Source organism: Falco cherrug, chromosome 10 (genome assembly GCF_023634085.1).
Source record: "Falco cherrug isolate bFalChe1 chromosome 10, bFalChe1.pri, whole genome shotgun sequence".
Lineage (NCBI taxonomy): Eukaryota > Metazoa > Chordata > Aves > Falconiformes > Falconidae > Falco > Falco cherrug.
In genome coordinates this window covers 32,080,571-32,107,527 of record NC_073706.1, presented here as the reverse complement: position 1 = coordinate 32,107,527, position 26,957 = coordinate 32,080,571, and the positions used below count along the sequence as shown (strand labels likewise).

General features: G+C 36.2%; 1 protein-coding gene across 3 annotated transcripts in view; it reads left to right on the top strand.

Annotated features, from left to right (window-relative positions):
• Nucleotides 1-26,957, top strand: part of SOX6 (SRY-box transcription factor 6) — a 375,823-nt gene that overhangs the window by 39,701 nt on the left and 309,165 nt on the right. For all 3 annotated transcript variants that reach the window (XM_055722486.1, XM_055722487.1, XM_055722488.1), the window contains exon 2: nucleotides 12,620-12,690. The gene's annotated coding sequence lies outside the window, so the exon portion shown is untranslated. The remainder of the gene's footprint in view (nucleotides 1-12,619; nucleotides 12,691-26,957) is intronic.

Genomic DNA, 26,957 nt, shown 5'->3' with positions numbered 1-26,957 from the left:
AACATATAGAGGAAACAGTAATGAAACTGGTAAGACGTATCTTATATGTGAATGTAAGGACATTAGCTAAAGGTGGAGACATTCCTTCTTTCTCTTCTGGTAGGACTTCCTAGGATAGAATTCAGATTCTGGTGTGTTGAAATTTCCTTTTGAGGCTGTACTTTGGCAAGATGCTCTCTTGTTGCTTATAAAATGACTAAAGTGTCTACGAAATGCAAGTGCCAAGTCAAAATATGTTCTGTGTTTTGGTAATTGTGCAGAAAGAATGCCAGATGGTTCTGATGATGAAGCGCTTTGGGTGGGATCATCAAGTTTTAATGGGTGGCAAACTCCAAAGTCTTAATTACCATCCTCTCCAGCAGCATACTTTTTATCAGGGTGGACAAGTTGTTTTCAGATACAGAAAAGAAAGAACCATATATTTGAATGTAGATGAATAAAACCCACTTAGCGTTCCTGTAGGAGCATCTGAAACTCAGAATACTTGGACCTAATAGAAAGGGTGCCAAATTATGTTTCCAAAGTAGAAAAACTTTCTTATGAATGGTACTGGTTTTGTTTGAGTAGCTTAATATTTTCCCAATATGCTCAGTTTTCACGGTTGCTGTTAATGTATAATTCTCCTACATTATGAACATAGGCTGCATTTTGGATTCAGGTGTATAATGGTGGTATTTATTTTCCACATCTAGTCTGAGATGGCTCAAGACTGGTTTGTTCTTTTAGAAGATTTTCCAATTGGAGGAATTTGGACAGGCCATATTTAGAGAGTAGAGAAACTAAAAAATGAAATAGCAGGTCACACAGTACCTTTTATAACTCCTGCAATGTTGCTTGATTTCATAAAGTAACTCCATAAAAGTTCGAAGTGTTGATTGATTTGCTTCTGCAATGTTAAAATTTGACTTTTAATTTTAATACCTTCCAGCCAGCCCTAATAACAGCACAGCAGTAATTTGTGTGCTGTAGTCACAGAGGACTTTGTATGTATTTGAATGAAGTGTTCTGCATGTGATTTTTTTCTTGCATTTGTATGATGTTTGATCTCAACATGATGGTCATGTTGAGAACCTAGTGATATTAGTATTTGCTTCCAGTTTTTACACAAGAATAGTATTACCCTTGTCTGAAACTCTAGTCATTTAGGACATTGAAATGACTGAAAGTTTCACCATCGACTGTAGCGTATTTCAACGAGCTGAACCTATAATCACATCTTGGATGAGGCATAGTTGAGATAATGAGGCTGACTATCGCCATCACTTGTATCATGCAGTTCTTTGGCTTCTGCAGGATTGGACTGGTGCAGCTGTGAAATGCTGTGAAATTTGAATGTTATAAAATGCATGAATCCTGCTTCTTATGTTGCCATATAGCAGTGAACAAAACCAGGAGGGCCTAGCTGGTTATGTTTTTAGACCCTCTTATTGTGTCTACAGGACTCAGGTTTTAAAGGTTGTTGGGACCTGCTGTAGAGCACAGCTGCTTCTCCAGGTAGGGAGAGGTATCAGGAAGGGTATCATGTATGATTGATGGGAGACTCTCTTGTTGGCATTGAGCCACTTTGTAAATTTTTTTATATAATTATCTCTTAATTTTTGTACATGCACTTAAGCAACTGGTGATTAGTTCATCTTAAAAAAGGAGTCAGCATGCTGACAGAGAAGATTCATCTGACTTCTGAGAGTAATGTATTTTTTTACACTTATGACTTTTAAAATGTTTTAATAGTATTTTGACTGATTTTTGCAAAGCTCTGCATGGCTTAGACTGGGATTCTGCTGTCTCTGATGTTATTGAGTAGAATCTTATTCCCTGATTTTCAAGATGACTTTCTATTAAGGTGTTGCTTAACTGCACAAACTATCCCAGTACAGGGTGTCAGTATTAGAAATGCCTATTGCTTGATCTCCCTCCTTGATCCTCAAATTGTGGTTTGAAAGTTCCACAGACTTTATGTTGGCACTCTGTATAGAGGACAAGATCACCCAACTGTAGTATTATTACATTTTAATTTTATTTTTGTAAGATACTTTAAAATTTTATTTGGAAACGTTATATAGGTGCACAATATGTTCTTGTGGTGGCTAATGATAGTAGCGTCTGACTTTGCAGTGAATTATCAGGTATTGATAATTCAGCCAAGTTCTGAAAATTTCTAAGAGATTGATTACCTCATTGGGGTGACAGAATAAAGAGCAAAATCCTAGATCCATTAAAATCGTCATTGTTCTGTGATGAATCCAGTAGAGCTGGGTTTTAACCCTGTGTCCAAAATAGCCATGCCTACCTGCGAGTTCAGGGGAGTCTCTAGGGTTTGATATATTTCTTTCAGTGACCACATTTATTCACACTGAGTAGCGTGTCTGTTGATATTTTCAAAATGCATGTCCTCTTAGAACTGTACGCTTTTAAGACCCTTTATGGCAATTTACACAGCACTGAAAACAATGGGGTCTTGAACAGAGCTGTGACCTGCAGTACCACCCTTATGTCCATAGCTGGAAAGAAAGCGGATTAAGTTATTTGGAAGCAAGGAGTAGTTAGCAATAGAGTAACTATTTCATTGGAACTATAACTGCAAAATTTTTTGTTTACAGTTTCTTAAATGAAGAAAGAGAAGACTAACGTTTAAAAACTTAGTGGGGAAGATCTGTGAATGTGATTTTGGTTCTTGAGAGTGGCATTGGTTAACACTTTTTAAACATTTTCTTTCTCCTTGATTTCCCAGAAAGTTTTCTTATAAGTGTGTTTACGCAAAAGTGATTAACTTTATGCATTCCCAAGGGTGCATATGCCAGAAAAAGGGGGCAGGGTCACTTGGAAAAAGAGAAATTTCTAGCTCAAAGAAGCAAAGTATGTCTAGTTGAAGTAGAAGAGGAATCAGTAAATTTTACAACACTCAAAACCCCCCCAACCAACCTACATACTTTATAGTTGCCAGGGAGTAGTTGTAACTTGTGCTCTAATGATTTCTGATGGAAGTAGCTGTAATGTTCATTCTGGTGTTCATTAAAAAGAAAACGGAGAAAACACCACCCTAAAATTCCACAGTGATAGCTGCTTCATTTAGCACAAGACAGAAACACATATGAAGCACTTCCTAAAGAACTTTCTTTTTAAAGAAATAGAAGTTATTGCCTGTATATTTTTATTTCCCTCTTCATTTTCCTTTGTTTAGTTAACCAGTGATAAGATCTTGTAATGAGACATGTCAGGCTGATGAGATAATCTGGTGAAACTTTTAGGTTTGCTATCCAGATTAACGCCAACCTTTTGAGTGTGTGATTTTTAATTTTTTTTTTAAGATCAGCATTCCATTTACACTTTTGAAATATCATATGCAAAGCACCTAGTAGCCACCCCTCTAGCTGTCAGCTTTGCATTGCTGCCTGTCAGTACCGTGCTGAAGGCAGGTGCAGATGGCCCGAGGCTCATAGACGATGAGCAGTGCTAGTAGTGCCTGGAGGTAGGGTTTTATATGACTACCTGAAAAGGCTAGGAATCATTTTCAGGATGTGAGAAACAGAACCCTTCCCCCAAACTTTCCTTTAAATTTGTAGTTTAGGACAGTCTGTCCTGAAGTGCAGGGCGCCTCTGACTGCAAGATCAACAATTCCCTAATATGTGATCTCTATACACAGTACAAAAACCAGGCTATGAACACAGGACTGTTCTTTATAGACCGATAGAAAGTAACACTTTAGCATTTTAACCTGCTTGACTTAGTACCAATGACTGGGCTTAACATAAATTGAAGTTAGGGGTCGTCATATTATTTGTTTGATGGGCAGCATTGCCTGCAAGGGTTTCTATCTATGGTCAACTTATTTCAGTTCTGGTTTCAAAATATCTTGCAGAGGTGAATGTTGCAGAAAAAATAGGAATTCAAAGTTTTTAGATGATAGGCAACAAGAACAAGTATTGTTCACAATCACAACCAAGATTTGACTGAGACGTCATAGGTGAAAATCAGAAGAAACTAGAGCTTCACCTGGTTAAGTCTTGAAAGCTTGAATTCTTATCAGACAGCTTTACTACTGAAGGCAAATTTCTGTTTCAAGGTGTACTCTTTCCTTAAATAAATATATTTATTTGCTTGCTTTTTAAACTAATGAAGCACTCATGCTTTAGGAGGGACTGAAAGGAGGCTGAGAGTGTTGTATTTTGAGGCCTTGTTGAGGTAACGTGGTTCATATTTTTTCGTGTGATTTATTTGTCCAGCAGGTTAATTATCTTCAGGACTGATTATTGCAGATAATCACAAATAGAATGCTCCTTTTGGCAGAATACAAAGCCATATTCTTGCTGGCAGCACTCTGTGTCACATACTAGGGGAACTGTTTTCTGACAGAGGATACATATGTAAGGTGGGATTCTAATTGACTGAATATATCCTTGAAAAACGAAGTTTTGTTTACTTACAGGAAATTAGAATGAGAGCACCTGGACCTCCGTTTCTCTAGTTACAGTGTCAGGAGAAAATAATTTAAAAAATCAGAGCTGAGAGGGAAGGTTAGTGCATGAGTTTGGCTTTTTTTCCCCCTCAGGGAATCCCAGGAAGTAGGCCTGAAGGCAGACATTCTGAAGGCTCTCTAATTGATTTTTATGTCCTACTTAACTAGCTTTTAAAATCTGAGCTTCAGTAATATGGTAGTCTCCAATACAGAACCCTGATATTTTGTCTGGATTAACACTAGTTCCAATAGGAGAAAATGGCACACTTACATTGTAATATTACAACATAGATTTGTCAGAAAAAAACGTGAGTTTATGTACAGCTGACTTAGCTCCTGGCCATTTGGCTCGCAGCCTGCTTACATTACATTCTGAAGGTAAGGGTACATGGTTGCATTCCTCTTCTTTTTCTTTTTTTTTTAAATTTTTTAAATCTTTTTAAACAAAACCACCAATCTCTATTTTTTGTTGTTGTTGTGTAAGTGCACCACAGTTGTGACAGATTGAATCTCCAGTTTTCAGGGAATTTTCAAATCCAATTGCTGTATGCTATATTTATGCTGGAAGTTTAAATATGTTAATGTGTTCCCATGCAGTGATATTAGTGTTGATGCCTCTAAAATATCAGCTAGGCATTTCAACTATCTTACCATTTGTAGCTCTTGGAAATAATGGTAAAACTGGGTTTTCACAATGAATACTCTACCCCCCCAGCCCCCCATATCTTTATTTGAGGGCTTTAGTTTCCTGTTTAGAAGGTGTCTTGTTACTATTCTAAGCTTTGCGTATACATATGTAGGTGTTACACTATGAAGAATTGTACCAAGGGGTTTGCATCTGGTAAATGTAGCACAAGTACAATTTAGCAGGTGTTCAAGTCAAAGCACCCGATGAAAATGTGTCCTAAATCCTTGCTAGGGTCCGTGTGCAACAGCATCAGATTTTGAACGTTGAAGTGCAATGGCTCAAAGACTCCCATGTTATTTAACTGTTCCCAAATCTTCATAATTCTTGATGCTTTTTCTCACAAGGAAAATACAGTTGTGCATTTTTTTAAAATTATTTTTTCTTTCCAAAAAGACTGTTTGTTTGCTCAGAGGAAGTCAGCAATTGTAGATATAAATTGTAATTTTAAATTGTAAATTTAAATTGTAATTTACAATTGTAAATATAAAAATATATGTAAGCAATAGATAAAAAAATGTAGATAAAATGAATATGTACCTGTAAATATAGATAGTTGATCTGAATCACTAATCAATGCAATTCCATTCTGTTCCGTAACTGAATTTAAGAAACTTAACTGCATGCTTAATTCCAATTTGAATAACATTTTTATACTTTTTATACTGTCCTTTTGGGTCATATGACTGAACTGAAAGAAGGTACCCTCTTTTAAACAAAGCCAATTCTGCAGTAAAATTACTTTAGACATTTGTCTGAATATGAAAGAGGAGGGAACCTGACACGTTACATATTCAAAAGATAAGGGAGCCGAGAACTACTAACAGTATTGTTAATTTTAATACAGTTTGTCAAGAAAAAAATACATCAATGTAGTAGGCTAACAGCTCCTGGTATGTGTGGTGTTCTTCTTGCATAATGCAATTATTACATAATTATAATATTTTATAATAAACAAAACCATTGTTGTTATTTTGTGTTAAAGTTGTATCCAGAGAACCCCTGTGAGATTGCATTACAGTAGCACCCTGAGACCCTGTTACAGCTGTAAGTCCCTGTACGCCCATTGGAAGAAATTAAAAAGCTATCATTCCAAATGGAGAAAGTACAGCTGAGGCACAGAGAGAGAGAGAAGAGGAAAAAAAAAATGCCAAATACTGTAATGCAGGTCAATGCCAGAGCTGCCACATCGCTCTTTCTGTGGGTGATTTTCATGGTTGTGCAGCAAATGTGAGTCTCAGAAGAGTAACCCTGGATGTCATTTCCAAGCTATGTCCCCTGCATGCTGCTGCTTCTGTAGGTGTAGAAAGTAACTTTCCAAGTGCAATTTGTATTTGCTGTAAAACTCTCTGTGTATTTGATATATACTCGTAAGAATACCATGTGCTGGAAGGGTTTCTGGTATTTGGAACACCCGTCGTACTTGGAGCTTGTAATGCTGTAACATTTCATACTGGGCTTAATTTGTCTTGTAGTGCCTTCAGTGCGTGGACCTGTATATGTAAACACTACAGAAACGTACCCATTTTGAAAGCTTTGTCTGTTTTCTTTAATTCAATCATATTGATTAGGAATGACCCAGCCTGTGGCTATTAAAACAGCATGTAGCTCACAAGAAGTTCAGAAGTGTATTTTGTGTTATAGCTACATCATGTGAGTGGCAGTGGGCTACTGCAGGAGTTGCTGGGGAATCCAAATCCTTTGAAGTGGGAGCAGGGAGCCAGCAGCGCCTGCCAGCCTACCCTGAGCCACTGAGAAGGCTTTTGCTGTCTCTAACCCATGAGTTATAACTGGAGTTCCTCCTATCCCTTCACCCTTCCAAGCAGTATGGTGTACGTCTTGTGGTTCTTATCTGCTTGAAAGTATGAATACAGAGCTTATCAGATCTGGAATGCTGGCCCCCTTCCTTTTATACAAAAGAATAAATGCATATTTAGGTATTTCTTTCATCTGCACAGCGAATTAGATGTTTTCCGTGTTTTCAAGTCTGATTTTAGTGGCAGGTGTAATAATACATTTAAATTAGTTGTTGGACATGTGCAGTACTTTTTTCATCAAAATCCTTTTCGGTCTTAACCTGATGCTATCCTATGAAGTGATACAGCCAGAAGACCTTAATTTTGTATTCTGTGCTCAGGCCCTGTAGTGATTGGATGCTTTATAGGTATGCAGGCACACAGCAGAGAAACCTTTAGGAGCTGCCTGTGGAAGACATAATGCAATTTTGCAAACTCATGTGCCTTTGCAGAAGAGCTAATAAGGAGCTCTCTTATAACTTATATCCATTATATAATATAATGCTGCCACATATTGTGCCACTACTGTGTGATACCTTCTTGGGAGAGACAGGGAGCAACTGTCTGGTGAACCATGCTCTGGGGTTTGGTGAAAATGGTGATGCTTATGGGGCTCCTTTTTTTAAGAGGTGGTTTACAGAAACACCATCTATTGTATGTGTATGTCAGCATGCTTTTTGTAGGCAGATGTGAGGTTGCTCTAAACTGGAAGTCATGTAGTTTACGTAAGTGCTAACCATAGCTAAACTGGATTAGAGTGGGTTTGTGGCCAGTCATCTCTGAGTGTGGGCAGAGTGAGCTCACATCTCCCTGCAAAACTCTGTGGAGATGTATCCTATTTTAGGTGGGGTTTTTTTTTGAGCCTCGTTTCTGTAATAACGACATCACAGCTTCTGGTATGTAGAATTGTAAAGCACCACTGTTACAGAAGGAAGAAATAGTAGCTCCTTTTTGTGAATAAGGAACTAAGAAGCACAAAGAAACTCTTCTGTTGAAGGTTGAGCAGAAAATCTATAGGAAGGCAGAGACTGAGCACAGAGCTTTGGAGACCCGATTTCTACATTGTATGCACTGTGTTGTTCTTACTGTGATGCAATATGTGCTTTAAAATGACCAGTTGTGTAACAGGTGGTATGCTTTGCTTCCTCCTTTGATAGATCATTTGGCTGCAATCTCTGTTATAGAGTACAAAAATCCACGAGGATCATTACAGAGGGACTATTCTATAATGAAATACATATAGGGGAAAAAACATTGTGGTTATTTTGGTTTGGTTGTGGTTTTTTGTTTGTGTTTTTTTTTTTTTGTTTGTTTTGTTTTTTGTTGATGCATGGAACCAAGGAGAGTAAACAGTTTAAGAAACAAGCCGGCAAAAGCAGTAAAATACAGTCCTGGGCCACTGAAGACAAGTGACACAAAGGGAAGATAACAGGAATTTCATTGTTCCTTTTGTAGAAAGTCTCATCGATATTGGTTAATTACTATGTTTACTTTCCTGTTTCAGAATGATCATGTATTAAGAGTTTTCCATGTGTAAGTAAAACATCCTTCATTGAATCATCTTCAGACTGTGCCATTTACTTGAATTAAATAATGTTTTCTGAAACCCAACTCATCGTAACCAGCCTAATGTTTCCTTCATTTTTGTGATTGGGGCTAGGGGCTTACAGGTCATTAATGTTGTTTTAATTGTGAGATTTTGCACATTTCAGGGTGTGAAATTGCAATGTGATTCAGGCCCTAAATGTATAGTTCATTTCTGTATTATTCCTTTTTTTCATTTTACATCATGCTATAATTCTGAAAAGAGTTTTTTAACAGCTGTTGAATTGTACATATTTTAGTCCCAGCAGCCCACAATGATAGGCCACATTCTCAAATGATATAACATGATGCCATGCTTCTTACTAAATAACTGCTTCCATTTTTTACTTGCAGGCTTCCTTCATGCTCACTGATGACTGTGCACAGAAAATACAGGCTACCTGTAGAGGCTCTATCTTAGAAGAATCAGAATATTTTAATTAAAGATTTTGTAAAATGAGTAATTTTTCTTCTGCTTTCCAAAAGTGGTGAAATCTTATGTTCTGAAAACTAAAATATCTTGGAATTATTAGAGCTGAGGGTGTTTGGGTGAAAAAAGAACTATTTTATAAGTGATATTTGGCTATTTATGGTATTTTCTTTAGTTCATAACAGTTCGGGTTGTACAAGATCTTATAGTCATTTAGTGATGTACATAATCTTTTATGTCCAGCATTCTCTTGTTGTTAATATGTGTTTGCAAGATAAGCAAAAACTCAGCTTTTTGAAAAGTGAGTTCGTTTGAAAGGTTCCGTGAAATTGTTGGATGATTGTACATTATTCTTAGTCAAATCAATGAGAAATGGTTAACTTTATTAATGCTTCTTTTAAGCCAGACCTGTGACTTTTTGGTGTTTGCAGAAAGGACCTTGATCTCATTTCATGTTACCTGACATTAGGACACGTTTTGTTGTTTGAAAAAACCAACCCTAAACAAGCCGTCGAAACCGTGAAAAGTGTGATGATGTTTGCTTTTGAGCAAACTTGCATTTAAAAGGTGATCTTTTTATGGTTTTCTAAAATGGAAATTTTGAGGCAAACAAAGAGATAATCAACCTTTGCTATTTTCAACTGAAAATGGATTGCCTGAACCCTTAGGTCCTCTTGTAAATCCTTGTCTTTATGGGTTCTTGTTTTCATGGTGTTGGCAGGTTTTGCTGTTTGGGTTTTTTGTTCTGCTTTCCAAGACTTGGAAGTCCATGGTGTGTTACCTCTGGGTGTTTCAACAGCAAGGGTCAGAAAAGTATAGCCAGTAAGTTCATATAGGTCTACTATATTGCATCTGCTTTTGCTTCTGTTCCCCTGCCTTGCAACCATGCTTTAGCTTGTAGGTTGAAATGCTGATTAGTACCAGAGCACTGGAGTCACCGTTACACAGATTTAGGTCTTTACACTTTTTCCTCTGCCATCAGAAGTTTTTGTATTTTAACAGAGTGGTAGAACAGAAAGTCAGCTTTTTTGTTTGGTTCATGCTATGTGCTGGTTTAAGTCTGAAACATCCTTTGGCAAATGTACCTGAAATCTGAGCACAAGTTGCTCTTACAACTTTATTTTTTCCCTTTTGTAGTAGAACGAGGAGAACCTCCTTGATAAGGATGCTAGTGGTTTTCCAAACAAGCATCTGAAATACCTGCAGAAACTGCAGGTGTTGAGAATGTTTTGAGAACTTTTCAACTGTAAAATATCTGAGTGAAGTTTCTGGTGGGACTTGTACCAATTAAATCAACAGAATACTTAAAAAAGAACTTTGTTCTTGTATATGTTTATGCAACAATTATTCACCTCTGTAGTTACCTGGAGTTCAACTTGAGACATCTAAAGTGAAAATATAAATGGTTTAAGCTAATAGAATAAGGGGTAGACTTCTGAAAGGTTTAGGTCTTTCTTATCAACATCAGTGGGAGCTGCCCTCCCAAATGTCTTTAAAAACACAATGTAAGTGTTTTATTGATGAAAGAGACAGGTATAAAAATCTACGTGGAACAACTACTGACCTGTATAGTATTAGTCTATGGTGTATTTTATTTATGTCACAAATTTATATTTAGTTGTATGATTTGTATAGGATACACCTGATAGAGATTTTTGTATTAAACTTTTCTGGTTGATTAGATTGTTTTCAGCATTTTACTTGTACTCTGTGTTGGTAGACTACTGCTATTACTGAACGCTTACTTGATTGCACTATTTTAATAAATTTACTAAGGGAAGGTGGTTGAAGGAAAAGTCAGTTTTGTATGATGTTCTAAAATACAACAGTCTAGCTCAGATGAGTCCATTTTGAATAGACTGGGCTGTTTGGGGTTGGGGTTTTTTGGTTTTCCCACCCTGCCCAGCTACATAATGGGTAAGCCTGCAGCTGATTCACTGTTCTGAGGTGTTATTGGAGCAACAAACCTTCGTTTGCTCAGGATCACTGGGTATGGTTAGCTCTGTTCTGCCTTCTCCCTCACTTGCACTGTTGCTGTAAGAATCAAGGCTTCACATACACATTATTCCGCAGGAGTTTCTACCAAATTGAACTTTTTCCCTGATAGACTAACGGAGTGCCAAAGCTAAATTTAAAATTTTGTATAGTTAACCTTTCCCCCTAATTGCTTGCTCAGAATAAAGGTTTGGTACTTTGTTCCTAAATTCTCTACATGAGGTGGTGTGCATTAAAGTGTATTTATACTCTTTCAGATTAATTAACTGTGACCTTATGAACCACTGTCCTTGTTTAATTGGTGGCTCCAAAGCACACTAATGGCATAAATCAGCTGATAATGAGATTCAGACTTGCTTTTAAAATATATAATAACACTGCATTGATATAGCAAATGAGATTTGTTGACTCTCTGTTGGTATCACAGGAGAGAAGGCACAATTAAATGTGTACTTTCGGGATGGGGGAGGGCTTGGTTGGAATGAATAATATGCACTTCAGGGTGGGTGTATGAAATAAGGAGGATATTCTACATCAAGATAAGTTTGGTATTCTCTCCTTGTCTCTAGGCACTATGCAGTACCGGCTGGTGCACTTTAGGATACAGAAATGTTGTGGGAAGGTGTTTCTTAAAGATTACTGGAGGCTAACAAAAATGATGATTTCATCTTAAATATAGTTACATGTTTTTAAACTGAGCTTACACCCACTGTTTTATGAACTGCAAATTAATCAGATAGCTCCCAGAGAACAAAAAGGTTTTGACCTAAACTAGTTGCCCAGGCTCCATTACTATTTTCAGTTTAATGTTACCCATATCCATCCTCACATTTTGGAAAGAAAACAAGGGCTGTGCAACAAAGTTTCTTTGTTTTCATAAGAACTAAAAATGTGCTGTATGTAGACCAAACAATAAAAATAAACTACTGAACTACCTTCTAATGCATGGGGGTTCTGGAGAGAGGAAACCATGGATATTTAGAGGCATAAAGTGAGTCATTGTGCTAGTTAAAGAATTTTATAAGGCAAGCTCTGTGGGTTTGAGTTGCATCTGTTACCTTTCCAACTAGAACTGAGGGGTATGCAGGAAAAAGAATGTTGAATTTAATCATGCCTTATAGTGAATGCATTGTACTTAGGCTAAGCTTCTAACCAGGATCTAGACCGCAGGAGAACAAAATCGTTAGTCTGTCTTTCTGTGTGAATTTGCCTTAGATGGGTTCCACTTAAATGCACGTAAACAATATTATTTTACACCAGTTAAGCTGCAAAATTCTAACAAAATACTTTTAATAAGTAATGAGGATTCTGTAACAGTTGAAAACAAGAACACCCCCACCCAGCCACCCCCACCCAGCCAAAACCCTCCTCACAGCTATTTTCCTTCTTAAAAGATGAACATGCTTGCATTTATGACAGTTCCTAGAAGCCGTAATGGACTGGGTTGCTGTGGTGTGAGATGCAGAACAATGAAATAATTGTTTCTCTTGGTATTGGCTTCCTGGAAACAAATTCTGTGTAAATTACTTGGCTGAAAAAGTGACAACAGTCTTATGTTCTGTTTTATTTAGTTCATAGTTAAAAATCATAACTATAATAATAAAAAAAGTAAAATTTATCAGTTCTGGGCTTTCTTTTCTTTCAACTTTTTTTTTTCTTTTTATGTTTTCAGGTCAGTTTCATGAATTCAAAAGCAACTTACCAGTGATTTCTGGGAACTGGGGCTGATTTTCTTGTGTACTTGTAAGTATTTATTGATTAATTTTTCTGTTATGTGCATCTTTCTGATAGCCTGGTTAACATGAAGAATCGAAGTAGAATGTCACTGTCATATCACAGTTTTAGAAAGTTCTGTTATTAAGAAATGTACCTAACTACTTCTAAACTTTTTATAGTTTTTTTGCTACGAACTTATGCTTCAGTTATTTGAAGGGTTACAGATGCTTGAATTAACAATGAATATTCCTGTTATTTCAAACTTTCTTCTGGTTTTCATAATAATAATAATAATAATAATGAGAGAACAGTGTTGCCTACAGTAACACATCAGTTTTGACACTTGGTAATGACTGTGGTGCATCTTGCTGTTGTGATGAAAATTATTTCTAGAAATGAACTGTGGGGCTGTGATTCAAGACTGACAGGACTTTTAGAGGAAATGCTGCATGGGTTGATTGAGGAAACACTAGGATGACCAGTATCTGCTGAGCTGGGAATGTATTTTTATATACCCTGGAGAAAGCTGACCTTGGTTGCAGCAAAATGACTGAGACTGTAGTCGTTTAGGCCACGGCCCCAGAATATGTTTCAGTGTATGGCCGAGTTCAAATAAAGCAAATGGGACAAGACCTGTGCATAAATGCTTTGAGACAGGGAAAGTTAGAGGTCTGGGAGGAAGACAGTTATTTACGCAACAAATAGAAAGCTTTCAGAATTGCTGGTTTGGATAGTCTTCAGCTTTATTCAAGTATAATAAGGAAAATCTAATGGGACTTAGGCTTGGCATGATATAAATTATTGCATTACCTCTTGTATGATGTAGTATAAATGAAACCAATCTATGCAGCTTGTTCTCTTAAGTCACAAATATAGTTTATGAATAAATATTTATTCAATCATTTGTGGAAAAAGATGTTCACAAAACTACATTCATCAGGGAAAAATATTGCTGGTTTTCCTCTCAATATGGAAATATGTTCAATTTGTACTAACCCTTCCTCTTTACAAATGTTCATTTTCATATATGGTTTTGCTATTATATTTGCAGTTTCCTTCACTTACAGGTCAGCATCTTTTTAATGAGCATTGTCAGTCATATTTAAAGAAAACATTCTCAAATAAAATAAACAATTTTTAAAAAGTATTACCATTGAAAGATTGTTCTGAGAAGGAAATGTAAAGTGATTACTAAATTGAGAGTGAGGAATTTAACTCTTTCTGGCTTTGCCACTGCATGTTTTTTTCAAGCAATCAGTTAGGCTTTCTTTGCCTCAGTTTTCTCATCTGTAAATGGAAATAGTAATGTATCAGTCAATACAAACAGTACCTCTTTATACTTCAATATGGAGCATACTTTCCAATCAAAGCAATGGAGTAAATACAATCATAGATTCATGGTAAAATTTGGGTACCAAGCAAATTGAGTGAGAATCTGTAAGTATTGTTTAACTTGTGTTCATGTAGTTTTATGAACATATAAAGGGCTTTAGCAACTTTGTTAAGAACTCCTGATCTGAGTTTTGTTTTTCTTGCTTGACAATGACAAAAAACTGCAGTAAAAAAGCCAACATAAACAGTACTTTGAAAACAAAGTTTGTGTTTAGGTCAGTCAAGTAAGTACTTAACAACAGTCCTTACTTCTCAGAAAAGTATATCACACGACTGTACATTAACTTTTGTTAGTACAGTTGAGACACCTTACGGTATTGTGCCCATGAGAGGTAGAGTGTGACTCAGCAGCCTTACCAATGAAGCCAAGTAAATGACACTACGGAATGACTGCACAAAATGAACCAGTCTGGTCTTCTGTAGGTATTCTCTGCAACTCAAGAGTTCAATCACATCGTCATGAACATCTGGAGAAGCTAACACTATGGCTGATGTTTCTTGTTCTCCGATTAAAGAACTTATTTTAGTATTTAGCACTATAGATCTATGGAACATATGCAAACCTTAAGTTCACATGAACGGAAAATAAGATTTGGGATGTACAACTGCTTGATTCAGCCTGGTGTTTCTTCACATACTGAAAACAGGATTGAAGTATACGTTCTATAGTAAGCCAGGTTTAGATCTTAAATCACCTGTGTTGTACCTCTCTGAACTTGCAAATATTCTGTAGGTAGCATACATTTGTTCAGCAGATACAGACGTACTATTCAGTAACATTAGTATGTACAGTGTCATAAATTTTCCCTGTGCTCTATAGACTAACAGGATGGGTGTTACCTCAAGTATCTTTTAATTTAAAGGCTTGATTTTTGCAGTACTTAAGAGGTGACCATGGAAGCTGATGAAATCAGGATCAAGTCCTGAGGCTGAACAAATAGGCCCTAAGCAAATGATACCATATGAGAGCTCTGGGACATTGGTGTGGAAGACATAAAGTTTGCATCTATAAGGAGTTTGGAGAAGGTTAAATTCTAAGCTGCATTTAGAAAATGCTAATGATGAGTGTATGCTTTTTTCATGTTATGCTATAATATTTGGGCATGTTTTTATAGCATGTTTGATCTATACTCCAAAGGGAAGGAGTGAAGTACAGTGCTAGGAAGACTGATCTTTGTGCATAGTTTTTATATGGGAATACAGCAAGATCTGCTAAATATTGCTATAGGTCTGTACCAAAGCTATTTCAACCAGGGGCTATAATAACTTTTTCCTCAAATTTTTGAAAGTTTTGTCATAGATGCATTCTGCTGTAACATGTAATTACTTGGATCATCCAGTTCAGACAACTTTGGGGTTTTTTGTCATATTTGGCTAGTTGTATTCAGGAGAAAACAGGATTGATGATTCATACAAAAGTGAATTTCATGGAAAATATGACATTTGTGCTTTTGTGTTATGCCCACAGAGTAATTGTCCTAACTAAAGGTTACTTTTTTTCAAGAATGTGGTCCTTACATGGCTTAATTTATTTAATTGTTCTTCTCAAGTACATTGGTCCAGTAGTAAACTGCAATAGTTATTTAAAGTCACAGACAGTAAAATAAATATCCTCTAATAACACAGCTTTTAAAACAAATTTTGCTTGTACATCAGTCATTAGAAATACCTTTTTACTAGCAGTTCAGTTTCTGTGTAAACATTTTATTGCAACTTGACTACAAAGTGCAAACACTGACAGAGGGGACACCCCCCCACCTCCGAAATGAATGGTGTTACAGGCCATGCAACTTCAGTCTTGCGAGAACAGCTCTTCAGTGAAAAGCCTGTATTGAAAATATGATGAAAATAATATAACTGGATTTGAGACTAAAATCAAATTGCTTTAAAAACAAATAGCAGCAATTTTTTTCAAAGAAAGTTTAAAAACAAAAATAGAAACACTTAGGGGATACACATGCACACACATTATGACACAACAAAACTGAGATTGTGAGTAGGTAAACTTCATCTTTTCAAACACTTATTCCAGTCAGCACATCATCAGGGAGTATGCTTTGCTTCAAACTCAATATTTAATATGTTTTCCTCAATCTTATTTTTAAGGCAATTTTTATACTTTTGTTGTTGTTTATTTTGGAATGTTTTTATTCAAAAATTTAGCAAGTGTGTTTAATTACTCCATGGAGCATCTGACCAGATAGATTGGTGCTTTGTATTTGTACCACCTTATTTAAAAGGAGAAAACTATTAAATTGTGAATATCTAAATGATAAAGTCAAAGAAGGCACAGCTTATTTAGAGCAAGTGAAAATGTATGGCTTTGGCACTATTTACATTTACAGGTTTAACTGATAACATCTGATGTTCTACTGAATTACAGTTAATTTATTTGGGAAAATATAATGTCTCTACTCTTTAGAAAAACAATATACTGAATACAACTATCAAAAAGTTGATCTCCATTTTTCTCTTTATAAAATATAATTGTTGATCAGCATTTTGGTCAAGGAGATGTTTTCCGGCTTGTCACTCACAGATGATTCTTTCAAAATTCCTCTTAAGAAAGCACAATGATGCTTTGCTAGAAGCTCTGTTTGCTGCAACACCCATACTTTTTTGCTGTGTGTGTGCTGGAGGTATCAGAGGTCTTTATCCTCTTCTGCCTACTTTCCTGCTAACTTTTGTGCCATACCAATGTAAAATGATGTGGTGGTAGCATGAAGTAGCCCCTCAGCAATTCAAAGCTCTTTTTTCCTGGGATTACATTATAAATGGTGAATATTAAATCTGCTTCAAGTAGAAGACTATCTTACTGTTTTTATGCAATGCTTGCACTACATTAACACACAAATTTTCTAATAAGAAACAAAGTTCCAGAATATAACTCAAGGTATAAATACAAAAGCAGGGCTCCTGTTTTGAAGATTTTTTTTTCTGAGAAAGCTTCTGTAACTACATATATTTTAGATGTACTTAAGAGAAAGTCAGTTAGGTAGAAACAAAATGGAAGGGGGAAAGGGGGTTTCTTTGCATTCAGGTAACACCGGGTACATAGATGCCCTAGCCCATTTGCCAGTGTGGGTCTAGTAGAAGCACAGCATCCATCCAGAGCTTTGTAGTTGTACCTGAAGAGAAACAGGTGTGGAAAAAGGACTGCAGGAGTGAGGAAGATGGCTGGGACATTCGCCTGCTGAGGGCAGGACAGAACCCCAATCAAAACTACAAAAAGATCTGTTTGTTTTTTAGTGTCTGAAGTGCTCTCTCCCTGCCCTGTGCTTCTAACTGGGATGTCTGATGGACTCCCCCTTGTGAATTTTTCTTAGGCTGTGTGGTTGTGGGAGGTCACCTAGGGACTTCTAGTTCTAATAGGAGTGTCTGTTCCGTGATGCTGGCACAGAAGCATGTTCCTATCTGAGTTCCTATTTACCTTCTGAGTGCAGCAGACATTATTTTGGCTGCTTTACAATTGACTCTACAGACTGTTTCTTGGTAGTAAGTAAATAGATGAGTAGATATACAGAATGCTCTTATTGTGGAATACAATATGCATTGTATTCATTTCAGCCAGTTTTTCTTATAATAAACAGTGTACTTAAACTAATTCCAGGATATTAACATAGCACAGAAATCTTCTTCTGTTTTTTATGAAGAATGAAATGTATGCCACAAGAGAAAAAATATAAGAATGAAAACTGTTATGTTGTAAATCCAAAGGGGATTGTGCTGCGAAACTCTTTGGCACTTACCCTCACTGGTGTCCTCATTTTAGTGAAAGCACTATCTAACCAGCTTCTGACACACAGCACAGAGGCCACGTATGTGGTCTTTGCTTACTTTTTGATGACATTGGACTGTTTAGTGAAGGTGCTGCTAGAAATGCCTTTTCAAAGGATTGTCATGCTCTGGTTATAAGCGAGGAACTCCTTGCTCTACTGCTGCTGCATATGTGTGCTGGGTGAGATCCGTGTAATGCACTAGATCCATCTGCTGTCTAAAAAATTCTTTGCTAAAGTACTAACCAGTAAAATGGAAATCCTCACCCAAACAATTCTATATGCTGTTGAAGTTGCATGCAGTGCTTGGGAGAGATGAATCTATAAGGAAATATTTATGCTAAGAAGCTAAATTAAGAACATGGAAGCAAAGTATTCGTACAAGTTCATACCTGGACAGAGTCCTATAGGTTTTCTGCAAGCAATTGGCATTTGCAGAGCCAAGATATTTTTAGAAGAAATGGTTGTTCATCCCAAAACCAAAGCCTCAGGTCACTTAATAACTACAATGCAGGATCTCAGAAAAGCTCTAGAAAGAATTTTCTTTAGACCACACTGCCAGTGGTGAAATATATACAGTATTTCTCATTCTACATAAATTACACAAAAGTTTTCTTATTCTATAGTGCGGATGAACAATACCAACAGCTGATGTCAACATAAACTTTTCAAATCATATTACTTAAAAGGGTGAGGGTTATAAAGTATCCACAGACAGTTTCATTTTCTCTCTCTCTTTCTAATGTGCATGTACCAATGGCCGTTTGATTAATTTATTGACATAAACCAGAATTGCTTAGAACTTACCAGTCGTTCATCATAATCACAGTTAGAAGAGAGTGTGGGGTAAAAGGTTAACTACTTGCTAGATGTATCAGGATCTTTAGTATATACCAAAGCCTGACTCAATAGAAATCTGATAATGGTCTATTGAAGGTAAAATGTAAGTGTCAATAGCTAAATAAAAAAAATTGATAATGACTGTACTGTAAAACACTCACATTTCTAAAGTTAATTAAAAAGAACAGATCAAAGTGAAACCTCAATTAAAAAATGTTACTTTAAGATATTAAAGGTAAGATAGAGCATAAAGGTCAATTTTAAGAATCAGTGTGTATTTTTTTTAAATTCATTTTCTATAGCTGACTTTTTCTTGGCAGCACTTTCATTAATAATTTAAATATAAATAATGTGAAAATATTCATTTTTACTTTTAGTAATCTAAGCTCATGCACAGTGATGAAGAACTGATATTTTGGGTTGTCTACACTAGCAAGACATTGAACAAAATCAATTTTAACTAACTGGGAGCAGCTTCTGTTCTTAATGCATGTGTGATGGATTCAGTACTGTGCATCACTGAATATTCAAAACCTACACTTAATTGTGTAAATACCATATTATCTTTATAGGTTTATTAGAGATTACTGTGTAATCCTGGCTTTGAAACTTAGTCTGAAAGATCTCTCTGCAGGAGCCAAAAAGCCCCAGGGAGTAATTAATCCAATTCTCTGATGCTAAAACAAAACAGGTTAAATGAGGGTTTGAAGTTTCGCCTCTCACTTCCTCCTTCCCCAATGAAACAGTTCAAAAAGTGTACAACTTCATTCATAGTTCTTATTTTCAGTTAAAGAGAAAGGTTTGATTCATAAACAGGGACAGTTGTCCTCTGGAAATTGGCAGGAATGAGGAGCTGACTGAGACACATGGTCCTGCAGAAGTTCTAAAGAACTGTAGGGCACCAGGGTGAAGATGGATGACTAGCTAGCAAACTGGCTGTGTATATGGAATTTACTGGTTTAGTATCTGTGTTCTACTCAAATGCTTTAGTGTGTGATACATTATACATTTCTTTTAAATAACTGCCTGGACACTGTTACCCCACTGAACTGTTAGATCTGCTGCAATGCTCAGAGTAAAGCACAAGAGTTTGAAGCCAAACTTAGCATGATGAAAGTGAAATAAAAATTTCACTCCTTAAAACCTCAGAACTAAGACCTAAAACTCGAGAGCTGCTCCTGCAGCAGGCACAAAGGATCAGAGATGTGGTTAACTTCGGAGTGTGTGATAACGCTCCTTGATCGTGTTTCAGCAAAAGTTTTATGAACGTCAAATCAGGCTCATGATTATCCAATCCATCAATGGAAAACAGGCATTTCAGAGATAAGTAAATGTGTTCCAGAATGTACCTGGTTTATTAGACAGTTGTGTGAAGTTCACTGAACTCACTTTTTTTTTCTCCTGTATTTCTAGGACTTTTTTTTTTTTAGACTTGAGCATCCTATTTTAATACAACGTGCACTACTGATTTATTTAAAGGTATATTTTATCTTTTTATGTCTTTAGGATTTGTTTGTACTACTGACATTTTACTTCATTGTTCCATTTTTACTAAGTGATTATAGTTTATCTAAAATCCAGCAGTGAAATTAAACAGCTGACAACACCAGGTGTCATGTCACTTCGCTGTTTCTTAACCCGGTATTTTTAAAGTATGGTTAGAAAGTCTTAATTTTATGGAACATTTCCTCCAAATCATGATGCAGATTTTGATACAAATTTTTGAAAAGCCATTTCCCCTACAACTGTATTGGATATCCCCCCCCCCCCCCCCCCCATCCACTAAGGAATGGTTATTTATTAGAACTCTCTTATCCTATCTTGCTTGGGCAAGTTTTTATCATTGCTAGGTTATTGGCCTTTTAAAATTGATTATATATTAAGGTAGCATCCCAGCCTAGCAAATAGTCCTTATACTACTTTACTGTGTTCATTAAAGTCTGCCACTATATCTATGTTAGTAAATGTGAATGGGTTTGAAAAGAATATTTTGCCCAAAGATTTGTTTGGTATGAATTAAGGTATATTCACTTGCCTCTGAAATACGAGGTATTGATTGCTGCCCGCTCCAAGATTCTTCTGAACCAGCATGGAAAACTAATATGTTCTTAAATCTCCAGGTCTTGGAATATGATAAGGGAACAAAAAAGCTGCATTTCTGATCCCTCACAGCCTTGTTCCTAGACAATTTCAGCTAGGAAGTGACTGTTACTACCATGTAACTGTAGTACCTGTAGACTGTAACTTTTCTGTAAGTTAGTTACTTGTTTCTTAATCTCTTGTTCTAAAAGATGTCTTTTATGGACATAACTGTAACGAGGGGAAGATAACTGTGCACATTCTATTATCTTTTTGCCGTGTTCCTCAAAACTGCTGCAAGACCTGTATAATCTTATGCCAGATTCCTAGATAAATTACATACGTGTATTAGATACATTAGGTACATTACATGTACATTAGATTGTAGATATGTATTAGATAGGTACATTAGATAACATGTATGCATCTTGTTCACAAGCCAATTTACTTGAATAATTATATAATTATCGAAACAGAATATAATAATTTTTCTTTTCTTGTAATTTTTTAGAACTGAATTTGTACATTCTAATTGCCACAGTAGATTTGTATCACATTGTGCAAGATATAACAATGATCAATGTTATGTCCTGTTGAAGCATTTAGGCAGAGTTCATGCATTCAAAGAGTGCTTTTCAAATCCAGAGTTCCTTGTACTTTACCCCAGAAACATGCTAACGTTTCTTTTTTTTTTTTTTTTTTTTCTTCTTCCCTTTACCCTCTCTCTTTTTAGCTCTGGTGGTTTGTTTCTGCGTGTGAATAAACTCCTTCGTTCCTCCAAAACAGTCTTCCATTTGAGATGACTGTTGTTTATGGGTTTTCCCTCGCCCACCCACCTGCCATTAACTATTTGGTTGCCACTTGAAATACTTCATCACTGAGATTCAAACTCATTGTCCTGTGGCCATTGTTGCTTAGCAGAACACCCATGCTTGCTTTCTACACAAACACACACACACACACAAATTAATAACTGAGTGGAACTCCTCCTCCTCTGTGCTCCAGAAGGAGCTGCTCCAAAAAGAAGCCATTTATAGTATCAATAAGCTGCTTCTCCAAACCATGTACAGATGTGTTATTCAACTAGTTAATATTGGGGTAGTTAAAATCACCCATTATTATTTTTCTGGCAGATTTTGCCACTTCATTAATATCTTTCAACATACTGAGTTGCTTGGCTGTTCCTTCTTTTACATGGCTTATATCATATCATGCCATCACAGCATATTCTGTAGTTTCGAGTTAATTGCCCAATTAACAGTGGTATTCATGAAGTGCTAGGAAAATTCCACAACTAATGATTTGGACAATTTCAAAATAGGTTGGTATTTCATAGTTTAAAATGTCAAACATGCCAATAGCTGCAAGCTTAAGACTGTGCAGGCTTAGAACCCAATAGCTCAAAAATTCTGTATTACAAAAATCATAACCTAGCCTTCAGAAAGATGTTTCCCAGCCCCCAGTATTTCCCTGTAGGGAAGTTCTGCACTACCCTAATTTCTCCTTGGACTGGTGAGGTGTGAGTGTGAAATAGGACCTCCATGGTTTCTCTGTATTTTGTGGAAATGTGGAATAAAATACCTTCTGGCAGCAGTGAATGCACCTTCACTCCCAGCCTGGCCCCAGATGATGTTTATGGCAGCATTGTGGAAGCTGCTGTAACAATGGTTGCACATATGCTTACAAGACTCAGGAAAACATAGATGCAAGTGATTGGAAAGGTTGTAGAATTTGCTAGACAACTTTGTACTTTTCTTTCTCATTGCCTGGATTAGGTAGCGATATTAACAATACGTAGTTAGCTTTGATGGGCCATTGTTCCCAGATGCAACTGAGAGTTGCCAATAGACTCTCTAGAGTGATCTGATTTTTTGTTTTGTCTCACCAGCTGCCATGCAGAGATGCCAGGGTATACACTGCCGACCCTTTTTGCCTTTGCTCAGTACCTTCTGTGCCATTTATGAGTTGTAGGACCGAGGTGATGCCATGGACTTAGTCTACAGAGTCTGCGTATGGGCTGGGGCTGGAAAATAATTTCATTATCATCACCCAAGACAGAAATTACTAATTTTTAGCCTTGAAATTCAGGGTCAGAAGAGTGGGCACAGTAAAGGGAGACAGTCTACCTCCTCAAAGCTAAATGATCACAGACTCTAAGGTCATTTCTAATATTTTACATTATTAGAAAACCTTTAAATTTCCCTACTTACCCAGTGTATTGAGACTGTGTTGGTGATATAATGCAAACTGCTCAGAAGTATATATATATATATACACACACCTAATTAAGGCTCTAATTCAGCAAGGTGCTTTAATACTTTGAGAGACTTCATTGCAGCTGACAGGACTTTGCAGGAGTTAAAATCCTGTCAATACTAAGATTTTTGCTGCAGCGGTACTGATTATGTAAGTATAGCTGCTGGATAGCTCATTTTAAAAATTAAATTACTGAAATAGTGTTGTTTAGATCTTCCTTTTAGTCCTTTTTGGAGTAGTGGTAGATTCTTTTATGACATTATAATTTATATCTTATAACAAAAATATAGTGAATTGTCTTATTTCATTCCTTTTGGCAACTCAGCGAACTATCATTAACATTTTTCATCAGTATTCTGTTTAGAGTTTTCTAAACTGAACGGTATAGTGGTAACAGCTCATTTTTAGATGCTATTACAGTTCTTTCACATCTTTATAGTACTATAGTAAAGCTGAATTTACTAGCTACCTTGAAAGTGGAGTAAGGCAGCATTAGAATCTACATTAAAGTGATTCAATACTCTTTAGAGAAAAGCCTTCTTAACTTGAGATCAGATACAGTATGTGTTTTGGGGGCAGTTTTATAAGGATTGCCGATAAACTTGAATACTACCAACAACAGCTGCTTTTTGAAATATTTTTCTGTCCAGCCCAATGAAATTTAGGGGAATTTGCTTTGCTTTGTAAGCACATGTGATCGACATTAGCATTCAGGGGAGCTACACCTGCAAATGGAAGGGAGGCTACATCCTAGAGACTGATTTTATAGCTTGAATTGGTAAAGATGGGAGGGATCAACTTGCATGCACTTGTTTCTCCTTCAGGGTTAGTCCAAATCTCCAGTCTCTTAGGTGAGTACCATGTTCTGCTCTGATACGTTTTTCCTAAACGTTCTTCTTTGTGGCCATTGCAATTCTTTCCAGTTTGGGTGCATAGAGAGGATGTTGTTTTCTTAAGTGTTCCTGAGTTAAGAAAATGCAAACCCTTCACAGCGTTTGTGACCGGTCAGGCTGACCTGCAGTAAGTCCAGGGGTTGCTGTTCCTGGCTTTACGGTTCTCAGCAGCTCGCTTCATCTTGGTTTCCTTTCTTAATCTTTGACTGACTTTTTTACATTTTTAAACTTTATTCTTATCATGGATGACAATCTGGTGCCCAAAAGGAGGATTTGTGAAGGCCTCAAGAAATGGCTGTAATACTGATTACAATTATAAATACAGTAGTACCAACTGTTACTACGTGTAATGCAGTTCAGTATGTGCAATTTTAAACTGCTGAGACACTAATAACTCTAAAGCTACCCACAATCAGTAGAAAATGTCTTACTGCTTTCAAAGGGTACAGGGTTCTGCATGTTGTAATTCATACAGAAGTTATACGTGTTTCTTACCTTGTAACCATTTTCCAATTATTTTGCACCAAAAGCTAATTTTCAAATTAAGCTTCAGTGGTAGAAATAACCCCATGGCTAATCATGGTTCTAGAGAATTTTGCATCTAGGTAGCTATGAAAAACACATTTGCTAAGTGATTTTTGTGTAAGATATGGTCATACATGTCCCATGTAGCGCAATACAGCATTTACTGTTCGTGAAAGAAAGGCTTTCAGTACTTTGAATGCAGTAACTTAATGTTACTTCTCTTAAAATGTGATTGCTTTTAAAAACATTTTTTCAAGGCCAAATTTACTAAGTTAATTATACTGTAACCTGAATAAAATTTGAGAATATGACTAATAAATACCAATATCAAGCAGAAAAATATTAAGAAGAAGATTAAGCTGTCTTTTTAAAAAGGTAGTCTCTGATTCTTCTAAAACCTTGTTTTTATTCCCAATTAGGAACTATAAAACTAAGTGAACACCAAAAGAAGATCCTCCTGTTATTACTTAGTTATACAACTTCCACAAACTGAAAAGCAGTAGGGATGTAAAAAGTGATTGGCCATTTGCTGTTAATTTCATAGCAATATTACCATTAATGACCTTAGTGACATACACAGTCTTGCAAACTGGACAGGATGGAAAAGGATTATTTTTACATTTAAAATATATAATCAGTAATTAGAAGTTGACATTAGATAGAAATAATTTTAAAATGGAATGATGACCTAACATAGACATAAGTAGTATAATTTAAGATCCAAGATTTAGAAATATACTTTTTTATCCAGTTGCAAAGTAAAACTTTTTTTGGAGGGAAATAGTATTTATTATAAATACCCTTACCTTTGTCTTTATAGTTGGAATATTAATTGTTAATACTTGAGAATGCTCAAACATTTTGGAAACTGGTATTTAACCTTGCAGTTAGAAGTTTACAAATAATCACTTAGAGCCATTAAAACAGGTGCCCCCCCAACTAGTACTGTGTATGAAAAGTCACTGAAATATGTCATAAATATGTAATTCTGTCCAGGGAAGGTATATGTGATATTACCAAAAGGAACAGTTGTAGCCTTTAGCTCTTTGACTCAGCTAAGTAATCTAGTTTTCAGTGCAAATTTACCTCCTAGTTTCACTGCCAAATTTGACCAGCCTAAAGATCTCTTTGATAGTGTTGCAAAAGTCTGTTTGCAAAACCACTTTATAAGCCTGACAATGCCGAAAAATCTTGAATTCGGCTCTTCAAAATGTTTTTTCTTTCTGCAAAGATGTAGGATTACAATTTTCAGTATTTCTGTGAGTGAAAGGGAGAAGTTACCTGGTATTAGGGAATGCAGCATATTTTTGAGATGGTGCTTTTTTAAAGGAAGAAATTACTTTCCTCACCAGAACAATCCTATGGAATAGCCTCTTATGCAGTGTTTAAGGACAGTACATTTAAAATAATGGTTCTAAAAACAGAAGGGAAAAAATTACAGTGTTCCCCCCCCCCCCCCCCCCAGTTCCCCAATTCCTAACTGCAGCTGTTTACTGCATAGTTTGTTTTGCTGTTAAGTTTCTAAAAAAACAAAGAGTTTCCAAACTTTAAAGATTAAAGGTGATCCCAGACACATCCTGTTCTTGGTTAAAGGTTCTGCTATATCACTGCTAGGACAAAAACATGAAGTGCCTCTCCACCAGCTGCAGAGAAAGAAGGTGATTTGAATGCTAATGAAGGATAGAAGTTTCATAGTAACAGAAAAACAGAGGCTCTATAGATAAGAGAATATTTTCCCAGGACGTCTCAGTCTGCAGTTGTAACCAGAGGAAGTAATATTACTAAGGAAGTATTTAAATGTCTTTAACAGATATTAGATGATGAAGTGGAGTAGTCATTATATTCCTATCCAAGCTCCAATGCATGAGAGGTCTATTGAAATACAGCCTTTTGAGAATATCCACTTAGTCCTGTTTCTAGACTCCCAGATTAGCTTGGGCATCCTGTTAATCTACAGAGCTCCAAACACAAAAGATGTCTCAGAGAAGTTACTAAAGTTGCTGTTTAATGAAGCAATACAGATCATAAGGTTCATTGTCTTTGTAAATTTAAATACTGACACTCCCCCCACCCCTCTGCCACAACTGGGGAAAAAAATCCCTGGTTCAGCAGTACTGAAATTATTTTCTGATGTTTCCACATTAGATTTTTTTTTAATATCTTTTGAACCTGACAGTGCACTCAAATGGTTCATAGTTCTTGATGTGAATGTAAGAATTCCTTTTTACTCCTGCTTTCTCTTTAGTTCTGATCATTTGCTGCTATGTTTCATGAACCCCACGACACAATCTACTCCTTCTAAAAATCTGATCCATTCACACAGGTAGTCCTATAAACTGGTATTCATGGCTTTCCTTGCCATTCCTGTAAAAAAAAAACCAATAAAAAACCAAAAAAAAAGACAATAAAAATACATCTGTGTCTGTCTTCAGAGGTTGAATCAACCTACTTATACTCTAAAGTATTCAAATGTCGGTTATTTTTAAAAGCATTGTCACTTTGTATTCTCAGCAGTAATTTTCTACTGTTAAAC